Source organism: Mus caroli, chromosome 17 (genome assembly GCF_900094665.2).
Source record: "Mus caroli chromosome 17, CAROLI_EIJ_v1.1, whole genome shotgun sequence".
Lineage (NCBI taxonomy): Eukaryota > Metazoa > Chordata > Mammalia > Rodentia > Muridae > Mus > Mus caroli.
In genome coordinates, this window is record NC_034586.1 from 21596213 (window position 1) to 21603679 (window position 7467).

Here is a 7467-nt window from a genome sequence, read left to right on the forward strand (position 1 = left end):
TGAAACTCTCAAAGTGTCTCATGATTGGAGGAAAAAAAAAAAAAAAAAAAAAAAAAAAAAAAAAAAAAAAAAAAAAAAAAAAAAATTTAACCCACACATTATCTGGCAGGAATATGGGGGGTGGGGGAATGAGGCTTAACTGTGCGCTGTCTGTTTGGTTTGGACCCCGGGGAAGGGACTGAGGTGGATATATCAAAGCAGACCTGGCTTCCAGATTCTCCCAGCATCTCTCAGTCCCTTCCTAGCCCTGTTCCCAACCCTGAACTTTCCAGCCCAGGGGCTGGGCTGCCCTTCCCCCAGAGGCTCATCCAGATATTTCTCTGTCTCTGTCTTTCTCTCTCTGGGTCTCTCTCTCTCTCTCTCTCTCTGGGTCTCTCTCTCTGGGTCTCTCTCTCTCTGGGTCTCTCTCTCTCTCTCTCTTTCCCTTTCTCTCTGTCTCTTTCTCTCTTCCTCTCTCTCCCCTACCCACTCCCCTTCCCTATGGTGACTCCCCTGGCCTCAATCATTGGAGCCAAAGAACTCACCCACCCAAGAGCTGCTTCTCAATAAACCTGCCTTTATATAATCTAATCTGCTCAGTGGTCAAGGCCGTGTTTAACACGTTCAAGCACGTGGATTGGGTCCTCATTACCAAAAACTAGAAAACAAAAAATAAACTATCATTGTCAATAAGAATCCAAGTTTAAATATAAAGACAGGGCTTAAAGGTAAAGGATGGCAGCACGCTGTAGTCCATCTCTGTAATCTCTGGTCTCAGGAAGCAGAGGCAGGAGAACTGGGAACGTGAGGCCAGTCGGAGCTACACAAGGAGACCTTGTCTCAAAGACATGGACGACCTTTACCAGCAAATACAGAAGGGCACGGCTGACTGAGGCAGAGTGAGTGTATGCTCTGAGTGCACCACACACACTTAGACTCACAATACAGACCACGTGGGGAACTCTACATAAGTCTCCAATCTAAGGCCAGGTGGATGGTAGCACACGCCTTTAATCCCAGCATTTGGGAGGCAGAGGCAGTAGAATTTCTGAGTTCGAGGCCAGCCTGAACTACAGAGTGAATTCCAAGACAACCAGGGCTACACGGAGAAACCCTGTCTCAAAAAAACTGAAAGAGAATTCTAGAACCCCGGAGTTTGGCTCTTGGCACCGGCATCAGAAGGCTCAATAACCACAATAGCCCCCTGTAGCTCTAACTACAGACAATCCAGTGTTTCAGCCTCAGCAGTCACCTCCACTCATGTGTACAGACCCCACAGAATTCAAAATAAGAACCTAAAACATTTTAAGTTGTTAGATGTAAGTTGATGCCGTATCCTTATTATGATGCCAGCTCCTTGGGAACCAGGACAGAAAGAGCACTGAGCCCTTGGGAGTTAAAGATCAGCCTGGGTCCTAGGGGGAGGAAGGAGGAAGGAGAAGAGGGGGGTTAGATTTCATTTCAAGAAACACAAGTTGTTTGCTATAACAAAGAGTTTGGGGGGAGGGAGGGGAGAGCTAGAGGGAGAGGGTGGCTGAGGAATGACTTCGAGGGGCCAGTAGCACCCTGAGTCACAATGATTGACACCTGTTAACTACACTTTTTTTTTTTTTTTTTTTTTTTTTTTTTTCGAGGCAGGGTTTTTTTGTGTATCCCTGGCTGTCCTGGAATTTATTTTGTAGACCAGGCTGGCCTCAAACTCAGAAATCCGCCTGCCTCTGCCTCCCGAGTGCTGGGATCAAAGGCGTGCGCCACCACGCCCGGCCTTCACTATACATTTCAAAATAGCCAGATAAACCAGAAACTGCTCTCACCACAAGGAATGATAAGTGTCTGAACTGTCAGGCCAGACTCTGAGTTTGCCATCCACACTGTAGCTAGACTCATCCCACAAATCCCTACGCTTACCATTCATCCACCCATTTATCTTCATCTTGTCTATGATGTGTGCTCTCATGTGCGGATGAGAGCATGCATGTGGGCACCAGAAAATCACCATCCTCCTGTCTCCACCTCCCTCCTCGATGCAGGAGAAGTGGAGTTACAGACTCACATGTTGAATCTGACCTTACATGAGTTCAAGTCCTTACATTTGTATACCAAGTGCTTTACCCATTGAACTGGCTCCCCATCCAGATAGACTCCATTAAAAATATGTCAAAGCTGGGCGTGGTGGCGCACGCCTTTAACCCCAGCATTCGGGTGTCAGAGGCAGGCAGATTTCTGAGTTTGAGGCCACCCTGGTCTACAGAGTGAGTTCCAGGACAGCCAGGGCTATACAGAGAAACCCTGTCTTGAAAAACCAAAAATAAATAAATAAATAAAAATAAAAATATGTTAAAAATATATAGGGGGACTCATATATTTTATACATAAAATATATATTGTATTACTTATATTTATATATACTTATATACACACATATATATCTATATATTATATTTATATATAATGTTACTATATTGCATATTTTATTATTATATTATGAGTATTATCCAGGGCAGTGGAGAGATAGTTCAGTGGTTGGAAGCACACACTATTCTAACAGAGGACCTGAATTCAGTTCTCAGCAGTCATGCCACATGGTTCACAATCACCTGTAAGTCTAGCTTCCAGGTGATCCAGCATCTCTGGCCTCCACAAGCCCTGCATGCACACACCCAAAGTTTAAAGTAAATCTTTAAAATATTATTCAAGCCAGATGTGGTGGCAAACGCCTTTAATCCCAGCACTCAGGAAGCAAAAACATGAATCTCTGAGTTCAAGGCCAGCCTGCTCTACAGAGGGAGCTTCAGGTCAGCCAGGGCTACACAGAGAAGCCCTGTAGCAATAAAATAAAATAAAATAAAATAAAATAAAATAAAATAAAATAAAATAAAAATATTATTCAATGGTAAAGCTGTAAATGAACATTAAAAATCATGCTGTGGCCAGGTGTGGTGGCGCACGCCTTTCATCCCAGCACTCGGAAGGCAGAGGCAGATGGATTTCTGCGTTGGAGGCCAGTCTGGTCTACAGAGTGAGTTCCAGGACAGCCAGGATTAAGTAAAGAGACCCTGTCTTTAAAAACAATAAATAAATAAATAAATAAATAAATAAACCTCATGCTGTGTCTCTTAAACATATGCAATTATTTATATTCCAATTACATTTATAAGATTGGGAAGAATTGGGTTGTTTTGCTTTGTTTCAGTTGTTTTCAAGATAGGATCTTATCTTGTCGTTCTGACCCTGACACTTGCTATACAGACTAGGTTGGCCTTGAACTCACAGAGATCTAGCTGCTCCTGCTTCCCAATTAAAGATGTGTGTCACCACACCTGGCTTTAAAAAAAAAAATTCTGCCCAGCAGTGGTGGCTCACACCTTTAATCCCAGTACTTGGGAGGCAGAGGCAGGCGGATTCCTGAGTTTGAGGCCAGCCTGGTCTACAAAGTGAGTTCCAGGACAGCCAGGGTTGCACAGAGAAACCCTGTCTCAAAAAACCAAAAAAAAACAAAAACAAAAACAAAATCAAAAAAAGATAGATAGATAGATAGATATTTTAAAATAGGAATAAATGTAAAAATATCAAAAAACTTTGCGCATGAAGAATATACTGCCCCAGTCACCACTGTCCCTAAGTAGACACCTCAGCTGGCAGGAGGCTTGAGGCCAGAGCACACAAACCACAGCGGCAGCCCAGCTGAGCCCCATTCAGACCACCACTCAGCTTGAACAGCCACTCAGGCCTCTCATTAGCCACTAATTGCAACTTGTGCAGGCTCCCCTGGGCCCGTTGCTGGGATCCCACCTGTTGACAAGATGTAGCGGCCCCAGAAGGACACAGGCATCTGTTGATTATGCCGCTAATGATGTGCTCACTGCACAACAGTCGTTCCTTTCACCGTGTAAAGCCCATCTGTCCAGACTCCATCACCGCATCCTACTTAACACTGGGCTGTAATGGCATTGGAGGGCTTTCAGCAAGATCAGACCAGGCAATGGGGGTCCAGCTTCAATGTCACCAGCACCACTGCAAAGGCTCCCTACAAAAGGCTACTTTATCTCTATATTGATGCCACCTGAGCCCACAATATAGGACTCATTTATAATGGTGGGCCCCACCCCTCGCAATGAGCCCAGCACCCCAGTGGGGCCTTTCCCATGGGGGAAGCACCTACATTTCAAGTCATAAGGAAGGGTCTTACATCCACCCAGACAAGAATGGTGACCCCATTACCATCAGGGACCAAGGCAGATTCACCCACAACTTACCGAGTGGCAAAGAGATCTCTGCTGGCCACTGTAACAAATCCTCAAGTAACCACTAAGATGCACACACACACACACACACTGCCTGAAACCTGTGTACATGGGTGTGACAGTGCGTGTCTATACTCAGCACTCAGCTCCAGTAAAGAGGCAGGTAGTAGCACAAGTTCAAGACTAGCCTCAGCTACAGTGAGTGTGAGGCTAGCCTGAGCTACATCAAACCTTGTCTCAAAGAAAGAGGAAGGAAGGATGGCAGACAGGTGATAAGTCCTAGAGACTCAGTCCACCATCCCTTGGCCCTGTCACCTTCATGTCTAGCGTGTGTGATCACATGATAGCCGTGCCCCTCATGGCACTTGGAAAGCAGAAAGAGGAAGGGGCCCAGATTCCGTGCCAGAACATGCCTAGCAACCAACTCCCCACACACCCTTACCCGACTGCGCGGACAGCAGCCCCCGAAGGCATCTCTGAAAGCGTCACGTTTGAAAGCTTCATGCAGCCAATCTGTAACACGTGGACTTTAAAGAAACCTTCAAACCCCAAACCACGTCAGCCACACACATACACAAATCAGAATAGCGCCACCTCAGAGAGAGCATGGAGGGAGATCCGGTGAAAGTGGTTTCGCCTTCCGGAGGGTCTGAGGCTGACTCCGGCCACATCACCTGTCCTGAACTTGGACTTACCTGATCCAGTCACAGGACACCTCCACTCCCACATTTGACACTGGTAAGCTAGGTTGTTCTCAACCCACCCATCAATTTGCGTGGCAGCTCTTAGGACCCAAGCTCAATAGTTGGATGATGCTCCTAACAGGTGAGAGCGACACTCTGGTTGAGGAACCTCCTTGGACACAGGCTTCCTCACGTGGCGATGGGCAGCCATGTATCCTTTGGGCCCTGGAGACCACAGGTGAGGGTAGCTTGAAGGGGTAAGCCCCACTTCTCCTTTCCGAATTTCGTAGCATAGTATCTTCAAACATAGCATGGGAGGCAGCTTTGGGGAACACAGGGTTGAAACCATACACACTTCCCTCCACTCACTGTTTCTCCCCCCCCAAAAAAAATGCTCACCCCACAATAACCTTATCTGTCTATCTATCTATCTATCTGTCTGTCTATCTTGTGGCAGGGTCTCATGTATTGTAACCTAGTCTGGCCTCAATCTTGCTACATAGCTTAGCGTGACCTTGAAATTCTGATCCTCCCGTCTCCCCCTCCCAAGTGCTAGGATGGCATGTCTGGTCTATGCAGTACCAGGCATCGAACCCAAGGTTTTGTAGCTGGTAGGCAAACGCTGTCACCTGAGGTAATATCTAACAAAACTGTGGGGTTTTGGAGACCAAGTCTTGCTAAGTAGCTCAAGCTGACCTCATGGCCTCCTTTTCAGCCACCTAAGTGTAGAGGTTACCTGTGAGTATATTGCCCAGCTCTGCCCCTCTCCAAGGGCATTTTATACCCATACTAGGAGCCAATCATACTGGCACTAGCCAGCCCTCAGCTCTAGAGGCTTCCTCTTGCTTCCCATTGGTTCTAGATTGCTTTTCTGTAGCTGTAATAAAACACCCAGAAAGAAGCAAAGAGTTTATTGCATCTTACAGGTTGTAACGGGAGCAAGAGCGCAAGGCAGAAGCCTAGAAACAGAAGCAGGGATCGTGAAAGAAAACCCTGCCTCTCTTTTCAAGGTTTGCTCAGCCCACTGTCTTTTTCTTTTCTTTTCTTTTCTTTTCTTTTCTTTTCTTTTCTTTTCTTTTCTTTTCTTTTCTTTTCTTTCTCTCTCTCTCTCTCTTTTTTTTTTGAGACAGGGTTTCTCTGTATAGCCCTGGCTGTCCTGGAACTCACTCTGTAGACCAGGCTGGCCTTGAACTCAGAAATCCGCCTGCCTCTGCCTTCCGAGTGCTGGGATTCCAGGCGTGTGCCACCACGCCCGGCTCAGCGCACTTTCTTCTACAGCCCCGGAGTGGAACTGCTCACAGTAAGCTGGGCCCTTCCACGTCAATCATTAATAAAGAAATCAATCAATCATTAATAAGAAATCCCTGCAGGGAGTGATGGGCACACCTTTAATCCCAGCACTTAGGAGGCAGAGGCAGGTGGATCTCTGTGAGTTTGATGCCAACCTGGCCTGCAGAGCAAGTTCCAGAACAGCCAGGGCTCAGTTACACAGAGAAACCCTGTCTTGAAAAACCAAAATAAATGAATGAATGAATAATGAAATAAAGAAATGCCCCACACATATGACCACGGGCCATTCTGATGGAAGCATGACTTCAACCAAGATTCCACTTCCCGGTTGACTCTGGTTTGTGCCAAGTTGAAGAAAATGAACCAGCACTAGCGTCTGTTCCCACAAAGTGTGATGGCCTCAGAGGTCTCCAGGTGCTCTTTGACTAAGCCTAGGGACAGGAGTTTGGAAAGAGAGGTTCAGAGACACATAGCGGTAAGGTGGGTCATGTGAAAGACAAAGGCTGGAAATAGGTGTTCACAGACCAAGACCACCCGGAACCCCAAGAAGTGAGAAGAGGCGGGAAACCTCTGCCTGCACTCTGAGGAGGATGAGAAGCACCACACTACCACGAAGGCCAGGCTTTCCTCTCCAGAGGTGTAAAAAGAAATTCCCATTGTTCTGAGCACCCAGTTATGGGCATCTGTCACAGCAGCCTCTGGGTCCTAGCACAAGGCGCGTCCTTACGGAAGATGAAAGTGGTATGGTTGAGAGAGGAAGCAGGGCTATGGGCAAGCCTCAGTGAGCACCACATGGCAGTAGAAAGTAGCTGCTTCCCCCACATGGGTGGCAAATTGGTACCAGTGGGCAAAAAGGGTCTGTGAGTATCCAGGATAGACAGAGACGCCCAGGGGAAGGAACGACACTGGAAGTGTCACAGCAGCCGAAGCCCTGCTGGTTTCTCCCAGTGTCCCTGGCTGGCCCCTGTGTCCTCCCTTCCCCTCCCTGATGTCTGTAAACCCTACAGTTCTCAGAGTCTAGCTTAGGGCCATGCACAGGGGAAGCACACGGTAAATACCAAGCTAATGATGATGATGAAACAATTCGCAAAATAGTAGCTTGGGGACCGAGAGGCGTGACATCTGCACTGAGCCAGAGCCCTCAGGGAAATGAGTTAATGAAAGACGTCTGAGGGGTGCCCAGCCACCTCTGTGTGCGCACATGAGCGTGTGTGTGTGTGTGTGTGTGTGTGTGTGTGTGTGTGTGTGTGAGAGAGAGAGAGAGAGAGAGG